This window comes from Emydura macquarii, unplaced genomic scaffold (genome assembly GCF_026122565.2).
Source record: "Emydura macquarii macquarii isolate MOO-44397 ecotype Brisbane River unplaced genomic scaffold, CSIRO-AGI_Emac_v2 contig_1348, whole genome shotgun sequence".
NCBI classification, from domain to species: Eukaryota; Metazoa; Chordata; order Testudines; family Chelidae; genus Emydura; species Emydura macquarii.
This window is the reverse complement of record NW_027131485.1, coordinates 13,742,646-13,754,655: the sequence shown is the minus strand read 5'-3', so window position 1 is coordinate 13,754,655 and position 12,010 is coordinate 13,742,646. Positions and strand designations below refer to the sequence as shown.

The 12,010-nt window shown below is 41.3% G+C and overlaps 1 long non-coding RNA gene across 3 annotated transcripts in view; it reads right to left on the bottom strand.

The window, feature by feature from the left end:
* LOC137155176 (uncharacterized) overlaps window positions 1-12,010 on the bottom strand; it is a 48,384-nt gene that overhangs the window by 25,440 nt on the left and 10,934 nt on the right. For all 3 annotated transcript variants that reach the window (XR_010920367.1, XR_010920369.1, XR_010920368.1), the window contains exon 2: window positions 1,538-1,606. This is a non-coding gene — a long non-coding RNA (uncharacterized lncRNA). The remainder of the gene's footprint in view (window positions 1-1,537; window positions 1,607-12,010) is intronic.

Genomic DNA, 12,010 nt, shown 5'->3' with positions numbered 1-12,010 from the left:
GGTGGTTAGGGTACTTACCTGGGACATAGGACTCCCATGTTTAAGTCCCTGTTTTGCCTCATATGGGCTAGGGATTTGAACCTGTGTGCACTAACCACTGGGCTATTAGCTAGTCTGGGGTTGGGGGTCTACCCTGCCCCCCCCCCATTTTTACCAGAAATTCTACCCTGATTTGAGAACCCGTCACATCAAAACAATATATTTTTCAACTGATCAGTATTTTCCAGTGAAAAAACATCTCATTGAAAAAGCTCCCAACCAGCCTTATTGCTGAGTTCCAAAAATTTAACTGTCCACTAGAACAGCCAGAGGAACATTTTATATTCCAATTTACACGAGGCATATCTAGTTATTAAAAAAGCATCACTATAGAACCATGAAAGAGATATCTTCATGGTTTTAAGAATAAGATTATTTAGGGCTTTCCTTCTCTCATGGTAGCATTGTGTATTGCCATTATTTAAATATATTCCCTTTTCTTATGTGAAATTTGGGTTATAAAAAAGAAAAAGAAAATTGCCAGAAAGACAAGATTTTGTTTGCATTGCAAGATTTGCAAAGCATGCATATGCAGCTATTCTCAAAGGAATTTAGGTACAATAATATGAGGAAAGCAGTAATAATTGGTGGCACAAATTTTCATAGATAAGTGTATGACCTATGATTGGGAAAAATCACTCAAATCCAAAATATAAAAAGCAAATACCGAGTTTTCTTAAACACCTACTATGTTGCTAGACAAACCCATGCACCACATATTACACTGTATCCAGTTTAGCACTACTAATCTATTGATATAACTCAGTGCAACAGAACTCTTTAGTAAAAGATTTTGTATTTAACACAGGTTTGTTCCTCAACATTTATACCCTACCAATGATTTTGGGAGAAGAGAATCCTAGAATTAAAACAAACTCATTATCTAGGGTAATAAAAGCTCACCTCAGTGGGTGCTTCCAAAACAACACTCTCCTCCCCTGACCACAGCATCAAGTTAATATCAACAAATCCATGGTTCTAAACTCTGCTTCGGGAAATTCTTCTGACATGCCTAGGTTGTTACTCCCATTTTAAGCACCCACTTAATGTAAATGGTCTCACTGCTCACAAGAGGCATGGATTGCAATTCACTGTTTAGCTCTAAAAAGCAGTGCATCACATACAGATAAGATTCAGGACAGAAAGACAATCCACTGCCAGTTACATTGAACAAGAAAGAATCCACATTTATACAGTGATAAGTTATTTCTCTCTCCTACTAGCTTTTCTGTCCCATTAAATTTTTTGTATCAACCACCCTTTCCTCATTTGCCTTGTACTTTGTATAACCATTAACCCCTAATATAGATGCTGAACCCTGAATAATGCTATGCCTTGGCAAATTTGCTGTTTAGGCTTAATCTGCAGCTCTTGCTTCCAAGATTGCATCCACCCTGCTGAACAAGGGAACTCTAAATATTTTGCTTCCCTGGCTCCAAAAAAAAAAAAAAAAAAAAAAAAAGCCACACCTTCTAACATCCTCCCAAATATGTCATACCTGCAGGCCTCTTTGGGAATATGTTCCTTCATTTTATCTTCATGTCATATTCCAGGCATTTTGCAACAACTGTGAATATGAAAGAACAGGAATGTCAGAAATAAACAGGTCATAAAGCTGCAAACTATGCAGGTATTTTGTGGGCCCCTGTGGGCAACTCAGTATTTCCACAGTCAAAATACAAAAGGTAAAATGTCAGCCAACACCTCTCCTTTCTCCCTAAACAGAACTAAAGTCACCTATAAATGTCTGGTTTTATGTCTTTTGTAGAGTTGTAGCCACGTTGGTCCCAGAATGAGAGAGACATAAGGTGGGTGAGGTAATAACATTTTTTGGACCAACCTCTTTTAATTGAGGGAACAAACTTTTGAGCTTCACAGAGCTCTTCCTCAGGTCTGGAGCAGGTAACCAGAGTGTCGGTGTGTGTAAAGGACAATCACAAAAATAGAATAATAAATAGTAATAATAATAAAATGCTTTGCACTTGGATAGGCCCCTGAACCTGAAAGCTGCTCCATGCAGATGGACTTCTGAGCCATTGCTGAACCTTCCCACAGCCAAATAGATCCTGCTGCAGGAGCAGAGGTGTCCTCCAGAATTGACCGGTTTGCACAATCAGGGGCCACAGTTCCTAAGTTCAGAGTTTCATGGGGGTTCCCCATGGCAAGCATTTGCCTTAATTTATCCACCAGCAGAATCACTTAGAGGGACTAGGGATCAGATCATCCCATACATGGGAACATGTATCCAAGGTTTTAGAAACTGGCCTTCTCCTCATACAGTTTCTTCTGTATCTTTTCCAGCATGGGGCCAGGTTTTGCCCCTCCAGGGAGCGTGTAGGGGATTAGTCCCCAAATCTTGTGAGTCTGAGAGATCAGCCACAAACCAGAGCTGCTGACTAAGATCTGGGGTCAGATTTTTTGAGGTATTTAGGTTCCAAAAGGCATAGTTAGGCACCTATTAGGATTTACATTAGCACCCATTGAAATCAATAAGAGTTAAGCACCTAATCTGCTTCAGTGCATTTGAAAACCCCATTATGTGCCTTTCTGAACTTAGGTGCCTGAATACCTATAGAAATGTGATGCCAAGACTCTATGAAGGTCCAGAGATCTACCTGCATGGAGCACATTGGCCAGTCAGGGTTTTAATTATTCCTAATAGATTTCAATTTAAATCTGGTTTCAAATTCATTTAACTAATCAAATATCAAATCTAAAAAGGAATTTGGAGCAGGATCTACTAGACAGATTAAATGGGATAATATTTCAATTAGAGAACATATATCGTATTTGCCTTTTTACAAAATGTAATAAAGTAAAAAGTTTATTTTAGAACACTTTAAATCCATTTTTTTTTAAACTGTACAAGGGTTTATTTCTAATATGTAAAAATAAAGGGGCCTGCCAGCTAGAGTGATTTCAGAAATAGCAGGATTTTTTTTAAACATTCATAACAAATGGTTTCTCGCTAACCCCACCACTCCCCTGCCCTCCACCCACATACTCCCTCACCCACATCAGCAGGCTGACTTCTCCTTTCCTTCTTTTGATACAACTTCTCAACTTGCTGAGTCCCAAATATTGAATGCAATGTAGGGGGAAACCCCAAAATGAAGGGCACAGTAATTCATGCAGGAAATTTCCCTTATTTTGTGATCTTTTATTGTTGATGTAAATTATTTTCTATAGTAAAAGTAAGAGGGACACCCCATTGGTATGAAACTTGGTAAACTCTGGGACTGAACTAAATGAGACACACACAAGAAGATTTTAGTGGGGAGGGAGGAAGGAGCGATGTACTTATGATTGCATTTCCACCTCTCAGATTACTTCTACACAGAGGCAAGGTGGAGAAGGATGACTTATTGTGAAAGATGCTCTCTGGATTCTCCCCCTTATCTGGTATATTGACTTTGGTACCAAACAGCATCCTGAATTAGACCTACCTGCTATAGGATTATTAGCATAGACATGTGGTGTTACTCCATAAGGGCATTGAGGCTATGCTACCCTTATATACCCACTCCATGGATCAAGGAGATTGAATGTAGATTTGGGGGAGGGAGGTGGTTTCTTTGACACAAAAAGAAAAAGCTGCAAAATCAAGAATTTAATTTAGGAAATACCAGAACTAAGCTTGCCTGTGCTAACTTAATTTGGCACCTAATGCATGTGCATTAGGATAGTCTTTAATTACATGGTCACATACTATTTCATTCAGCACACAGAATAGACTGAGCCCACTCAGTGAGCAGATATTTAAAATTTCCTTTTATCCTCATTGTTCAGTGTCTGGCCCCAAGCCTTATGTACTGCACACAAAGCCCTCCTCTAAATACAAAATTATTGATTTCCTTATTGCTTTTCCCTGATGCTCATCACTGCAGCATCAGAGTGCTTCAGTAGCATACTTCACAACAGCCGTGAGGTTAGCTAGCATTATCCCCATTTTACCGACGGCAAATGGAGGCACAGACACATTGAATGTCATAACTATCCACCAGTTTTGGTGTGCAAATTGAGATGCCTATGGCCTGATTTTTCAGAACACACTATATTTGTTCAGAGAACAGCTCTCATGGACTTCAGTTTCTGTGCTCAGTGCTCAGCACTTCTGTAATTCCAGTATAGAGCTGGGCAAGAAAGAGTACCGTTAAACCCAAAAAAAAAAAAAAAAAAAAATGTGAAAAGTCAAAAAAAGTTTAGCCTCAGACAATGTTTCATTTTTATGACTGAGCATTTTTAAACCTTTTTGAAATTGAACATGAAAATTTGAAAGAAGGCATGTTAAGCTGGAAAAAAACAGAACATTTTTATATGGATTTTAAAACCAACCATGACAATTCAGATAAATTGATGCAAATTTCAGGGTCATTGAATCTTCTTTTTTGCCAAAAATTCTTGGTAGAAAAATTTTGCCCAGCTTTTCCCAGGTGTCTCAAGTTGGGCACCTAGAAAATGAGAAATCATTTTGGCCTCTCGTGAAAGTTTGGGTTTCAGACACTTCCCCAGTATCACATAGGAAGTGTATGGCAGATGTACAGCTAGAATTCAGTTCAGCAGAACAGCATTTGACTGCCTTAAACACTAAACCATCCTCATTCACATCCAACAAATCCAGGGACCTACTGAAACCACCACCTTTCATCTCACAACCCTGATTTTATCCCTGCAGTAGATCCACCTTGTGCACTGAAGGAGATAGTGTCCTGTTGAAAAAATAGTATGTGATTATGCAGTTCAAAACTGTATCATAATGCAGGTGCACAAGGGCCCCCATTAAGGATGCAGGGGACTTGCTAACTTTTGAGTGTGTGGTTTTGCAATCTTAAACCTTGTTTCTGAAAAATTTCAGAGGAAACAAGAACGTCATTTTCTTTTACATTTTTCATGGGGGAGGAGGATGAGGGAGGAATTTCCCAACCACTTCTAGTTATGGGCCATGGATTTTCTAGACAGAAATGCAGGGAGGCTGGAAGCAGCATCGAAGCTCCTTTTAGTCTGATTTAAGGTTATAGTCGCAGCCACTGCTTGTTTACAGCCTCAATGCTTTTTTACTTCATGATCTTCTGAATAGCTTGTTAAGTTCTGTTGATTCTATGTTGCACTCTGGCTTGGCAAAGCTCATTTTTTAATTCGCTTTTAAAAGTAGAGACTCTTACCTGGGACATACTGAGTCATTTGACAAGTTTTTCCAAAAAGCTTATCTACCTAAATGATCATCAAAGGGAGCCCTGTGCTACTTAGTGGTCCGACAGTAATAAGAGGCATCTTTTTAAGCTGTCCAGGTAGGGCAACCTCTAGGGCAGTGATTAAAGCCCATCTGTGCTAGGATTGGGTCAACACAGGGCAAGATATTTAGGTAGACACACACATGGAGGTCAAATAGCTCTCTGGGGAATAAATTATTGAAGTCAATTGTACCTGCTGCAACCTTTAGATGTGACCATGATATTAACAATTATTTACAAAGCTTCTGCACAACACTCAACATCCAAGCACTAAACAAATCCAAGCACTAAACAAATATCTGAATGTTCATATGGAAAGGATCTCAGAGGCCCTAGGAATTAACTATGAAGGAACCTAGGGGCTTCCCTGTACCACCTTACTCATTTTAAAATGACAGACTGCCCTATCTTCACTAGGATTTTACCTTATTAGGTACCCAATGAAATTAACGAGTATCAGGTTTAACACAACCTAATGAAGTACTTCTTCAAAACATGCACAGCCAGCCTGTGGAGCTCATTGCCAGCAGCTGCTGTGAAGGCCAAAAGTATAACTGGTCATGGCCCTACAATAGGGCCATAGTGACCCTCCAGTTTATTTGCATTCTTTGGGAGACAGTGAGCAAAGAGTGGCTGGTTACTGCTAATGTCACAATGGTACTGCTCAGGCAGCAGCAAGGGGCAGCAAATCTACGCTGGAGGGGACAGACAGGTTTTTCCAGTGTGCTGCTTTTCCCAACTTTCAAAAAAACCACCCCACAGTACCACACAAGCACAAAATACACATTGAAAATTATTCCATGCACACCTTTAATTAGTGGCTGAAATTTGGTTCAAGTTCCCAATAGCAAGTTTACCCAAAAGAGGGGGAAGGGTTTAAAGAAAGTGAGACATTGAGGTACAGACCCTGTAAAATAGGAAATCGAGGTTTAAACCCAATTTAGTGTCCAAACAGGATTTTGCACAGCTTTAACTGAATGGGTTTTAAAAAGAGTGTTACCTTCAAACTGCTACCACCTTCTGTGTAAGCCAGGCCCTGCTATAGGTTGGCCATTAGCTTTTTAACCACTGCATCATCCACACCTGCTCAGATAATTGGTTAAAATGCTCTGCAAATCTATGCTAGTGCTGAGGTGGTGGTAGCAACAGTGAGAAATATTAAGAAGTCATCTAGCAGAGAGAAGGCTAGAGCAAAGCAGAGTTACAGTTCTGGAGTGTACTCAATTGTTGTCACTTCCCTATCCTCTTCTGCACCTGACTTTGATGCAGTTGGTGCTAACAAGAGACAAGCAGATGAGATGGTCTTTCTATAAAGACTTTCCACTTTGAATACAGATGAAGCCTCCCAGTTGTCTTTCTTCCTCTGAAACTGCCAGAGGCTCTTACAACTGTAGGGAGTAAAGAAAAGGGGTTCCTTTGCTACACAGCTCCCACCATGTTATACAGGAAGTCTGTTTTTTATTGAGTTGTGGTACTTAGGAAAAAGGAAGTCAATTTGTCAGAGGGTTCCACTGTACAGCCAACTTGAGCACATAGCAAAATAAATACGTACAACTACATTGATCAACAGTGACAATCCAAGCAGGGATGCCAAGTATCTGTCAGCCCCCTGCTGGAATATTTATCCTCACTTAACAGAGAGGGAAATTGAGGCACAGAGGCTATTTGACTTGCTCAGAGTTACAAAGTGAGTCAGTGGCAGAGTCAGGAATAGAATACTCAGACTCCCAGGCCTCTTTCCTAAAGCTAAGCTTTAATATTTCATACTCATCAAAACAGAAAACTTGGCCCACATCCAAGTCCACCATTAAACAGCAAGATTAAATAATTCTTTTTTAAACTCTTTTCTGGAAACATGCACTCTCTCCAAAGCCTTAATCCTGAGACGAAAGCAGGGATTTCTTCACTTGAATCCTATTCTTACTGTCTGTCAGGTTACTGTGCCTGCAGATGTAGTTATGAAACGCCAATTAACACTAACAGGAATTATGGGGCTACAGCTTCATACCACTTTGAAAGTTTCCTAGCTCATGCTTATTTGATCAGAGAGCCTGCTTATTATTGTCAATGTCACTTCCCCCCTCCCTTGAAATCAACTAAAATTCAGATAATGCAAGGTTAGTGCAATTTTCAGATAAGTTCATTTCTCCTCAGTCATGTACAGAAAATGCTATCAAGTAACCCTACCCTGAGATGGCAGGGCCGTGGTAGGCACAAGCTCAGTGAAGCAGAGAGGAAACCGCTCAAACTTCAGGTATTTTTCTGATGCAACCAAAATGAAATAAACCAGCAAAGCACCAGGCTCTCTTCTTTGTATACAGGTAAAACACTCCTTGAACTTCAAAACCAACACGATAACCAGAGGGCAGCTTTCGTACCTGACTTCACCCTTTCTGTTCTCAGAAATACTGCTGTAAGCGAAGCCCCTTTTAAGGAGATTCAGCTGCATCTAATTACCTCAGGTGTAACACCAGGCAGTTATTCAGGTTACAGTCAGTGGCACTTTGCTGAGGGGGAGGCGGGTTCCAAAGCTCAATTCCGGGACCCCAGTTCCTATCCTTACAAACAAGGTCACACTATGCAGAGGATGCCATTTAGACACCCCAAGTGGCACAGAGCAGGATGGCACAGATAACCCCCAGTGGGCCAGACCTGGCTTTCAGAGGACCCCTCGCTGCCTCGGGGCATCCCTGCCACTGAATGGGTTGCAAGTGCCTAATGCCACTGCTGGTAGCTCCCAGAGGTCCACTGTGCCTAAGCACTATACCAAGACATAGCATTTTATTTAGATTTGGACAGGATGTACAAAGAGCACCCATCCAATGCTCTGGGCACCATTGACACATTTTTTTAAATGACACTAAAATGGTATAAGAAAAAGAGTCCCTGCCCTGACAACCTTCCATACTAAAAACAGGCAAGACAGGCACAGGGTGGGAAGGAAAGCCAGCACAGGAAGGCCCGGCAGCTTGCCCATCGTCACACAGCAAGTCACCAGCTAAGTTAGGGGGAAAAAACCCTTGTTTGCAAAGCAATAATGCAATGCCCTAGCCACTAAACCACACTGTCTCCCAGTACAGGTAGACTGGGATAACAAAGGTGTAAGTAACATCAGAATCGGGTCCAGTGTCTGGCAGTCCTGAGATTTAACCCCCCAGATCCCAGTGTCAATCTTGGTTGGCCAGGCCTCCTTTTGGAACACCAATGGGCTGCAAGGGAGCATCATGGCTGAGAGATCCCCTCTAGGGTTCTACACACCCTGTCACCGCTATATTTCTTCCCAAAGGTTCCAAAAGCACTTTAAGTCACTTTACCAACCACTGAGGTGCGCACTCTCTGGGGAGGAACACAGGTGCAGTTTAGCAGTATGCAACAAGCACTGAATACACAACGGTTTAGGACTCTAAGGGTATGTCTACACTGGAATAAAAAACCCACCACACTAAGTATTGGCACCTGGGTCAGCTGACTTGTGCTCATGAGGCTCAGGCTGTGGGGCTAAAAATAGCAGTGTGGACATTCAGGCTCAGGCTATGAAACCCACCTCCTCCCTGCAGGGTCTCAGAGCCCAGGCTGCACCTGAGCATCTACATTCCAGTTTTATAGCTCTGCAGCCTGAGCCATGGGTGTGCAGTGAGTCTTTTATTGCAGTGTAGACATACTATAAGGTCCCAGTCCTACATTCCCTCCACATCCACTTTGGAGTTAGTTTTCTCCTATGGATGAACTGTTTTGTGTGGAAAGTGTAATGATGGGGCAGACCTACAGGGGGTTTAAATCAGTGTAACTCCATTGACTTAAGTGGTGCTTCACTGATTTATACCAGCTCAGGATTTGGCCCAAGGCCTTACAATGTGTCACCATTACATGCAAGAGCACAAATTAAAGCTGTAAGCCCTGAATCTCCTCTCACACCAGTTTTATACCAGTGTAACTCCAGTCAGGAGTTATTCCTGATTTAATCTGGAATAATGGAATGGTGTTCTAATCTACTATCAGTTACGGCAATGGCTGCCAAAATCCAGCATGGTCCAAAGCATGGTCCTGATTCTCTCTTACTGTGCACCTGATGCGGTCATTTGCACACCAATGTGAAGTGGGTGTAAAAGGCTTCCATAGAAGCTTACACCTCCACTGCCCCGGCATAAATGACTAGGTAAGAATTAAGTCAAAAGGACCTGTGGGCCAGATCCTCAGTTTCAACAAAACAATGTAACTCCATTGAAGTCACCAGAGCTGCAATGATTTACAGCAGCTGAGGTCAGCCCCAACATGTCCTTGTAACACGAGAGTTTGACTGGATGCTGGCTGGATTGTTATCAGGGGGAAGAATCAAATACTCTTTCCCCCTATGTCTTAATGTCATATCCCAGATCTCATTGTGATCCTTTACAGTGATTTTACCCCAACCATCTTGGATATGGCCCTCCTCTCGTCCAGAAGAGAAGCCGTGTCCCTTTGGGACAAAAGAAGTTTCATGCCACACCACATCAAGAGCAAGCAGGTTTGTTTCATCACCTTGATTTTAACTTGTGCAATGTTTTTGGTTTTGCTACCCAATAAGCAATTCTATTTGCATAACCAGATTTTAAATGCAATTCGATCAAGATTTTTACTAAGTGAATGATTTGTACAATGATAGCCCCTAGGTCTCTGACAGAATCGCTTTGATGAGAGAATGTTTCTTTAATTATGTTGAAGGCCCATTACCCCATTACAGCTGCATTGTTTTTCAGATTGTACATAATTTTGCTGTTTCCAGTGCTTCACTGCTATAATTCTGAAGAAAATGCAAATGCCAAGCAGACACTTGAGACGCATTAGGCAAGAGATGAAGATGTCTTAGCGAATTCAATTTAAACTACAACATTAAAGTTATTTTGTTGAATAAAACATAATGTAATAATGAGCCTGTATGTCAACTGAGGAGAAAGTAATAATAGTTTCCCTTCTACTGTCCCACACCCTCTCCTTTCTTATTCTCATTAGAGTCAGAGAGAATGCTGCAGAGGGAATCCTTCTCTACTACATGCTTCATCTGGGTTTAAGTATATTTCCTATGGTTGTACTTCATAGCAGAATAATATGTTAAATTCAGAAGCACTTCACAATAGCACTAATGAGACATCACACCGTGCATGTTTTTTACCTCTTTATCACTCTGGAAAAGTAAATTGTCTTCTTTGAAGCATTTGTGATTAACTGAAATATTTCATGGCCTGTTATTGTAGATCAGGGTGCACATAGGTGGAAAATTGTAAGGGGTTAATTTGTGATGAGCAAGGGGAAGTGATGAAAAAATGTTATGCCTGGGATGTAGGTAACGTTGGTCTATAATATGAAAGCACCATTTGATACAAGAGGCCTGGTTCCCCAAAGTGCCATGCCTCTTGGGTTGTCAATTACACCTGTGGAAAGTATAACCAAATCTGAACTGTAGCACTTTGCAACTGCTTAGTACAAATGTAAATCACTGCAGAAGGAGTGTGGCAATGGGGAAATAGGTAACCGCACTCCTCTGTTGTTCTCTTTTGTCTTGAAAATAAAAATTCATCTTTCAGATATTAATCCTGGCCCTTTAACGTTTCAAATACAGCTCTATGCAAGCTCAATTTTGGCTAAATCATGTTATACAACATTGACTATTCTTGAGTGTGAATAGGAAAAAAAATTATAACCAGGTTAAAGAACCAGTGGTCAATTAATTTCCCAGTGCCACTGATTCCCTTCTTACCTCCTGTCTATCTTGTCTAGTTAGATAGTCTCTGACTCAAAGAGTTTACAATCTTTTACTGTGTGTGTATTCTGTGCCCAGTCCACTGGAGCATTGATATGGGTTGGTTCCTCTGGATGCTACCGCAATACAAATCATAAATGAATCAACCATTGTGTTTTAACCCTGGTAGACACTTAGACCTGGTCAAAGCTGGTTCTATGACAGTTACATCCACAAAAACAACGAGTGTCCTGTAGCACCTTAAAGACTAACAAATTTCTGCAGGCATAAGCTTTCGTGGGCTGCAATCCACTTCATCAGATACATGACGACGAAGTGGGTTGCAGCCCACGAGAGCTTATGCCCACAGAAATTGGTTAGTCTTTAAGGTGCTACAGGACTCTCGTTGTTTTTGCTGTATACAGACTAACATGGCTACCCCTCTGGAACAGTTACATCCACAGTTAAACTCAACATGGGTGCAGGGGTTCAGCTTTGAGCAATAGTTTGCAGGCTCAGGGCTTTAGAGAGAGATTGTGTGTGCGCCAATGAGAGATGTTGCCCTTTAAGTATGGCAAAGACAAAGGAATTTTCATGACCACCAGCATTTAGCTGCAGTGGTTGAGGCCTGTATTTTTGGAGCTGGAGATTCAGGCTTGGGTGCTGGTTTCTTGTTTGACTGATACCAGTGTCTGCTGCATGTGTGGATTTCTAGTACACCAGTCCAGTGCTTTGGTGAGTGATGCAAATGAAATAACTAAGGGTATTTTGACTTATACCAGGAACATGCCTGAGCAGCATTTAGCTGCCTTAAACACAGAACTTTGTGGTTCCCTTAAAGTCATAGTCACATTTTGGCAATAGTTCACAGCGCAGCATCTATTGTCAACAGGGATACAGAAAGTCCCCTATACAGAGCTTCTTTCATGCTACTCCTCTGCTTGTCAGGTACCTTGAGTACTCTAACTTCATCAGCAAGGAAAATCTGAGCTAAGAATCTGACATGATTCTAACAATCACTGAG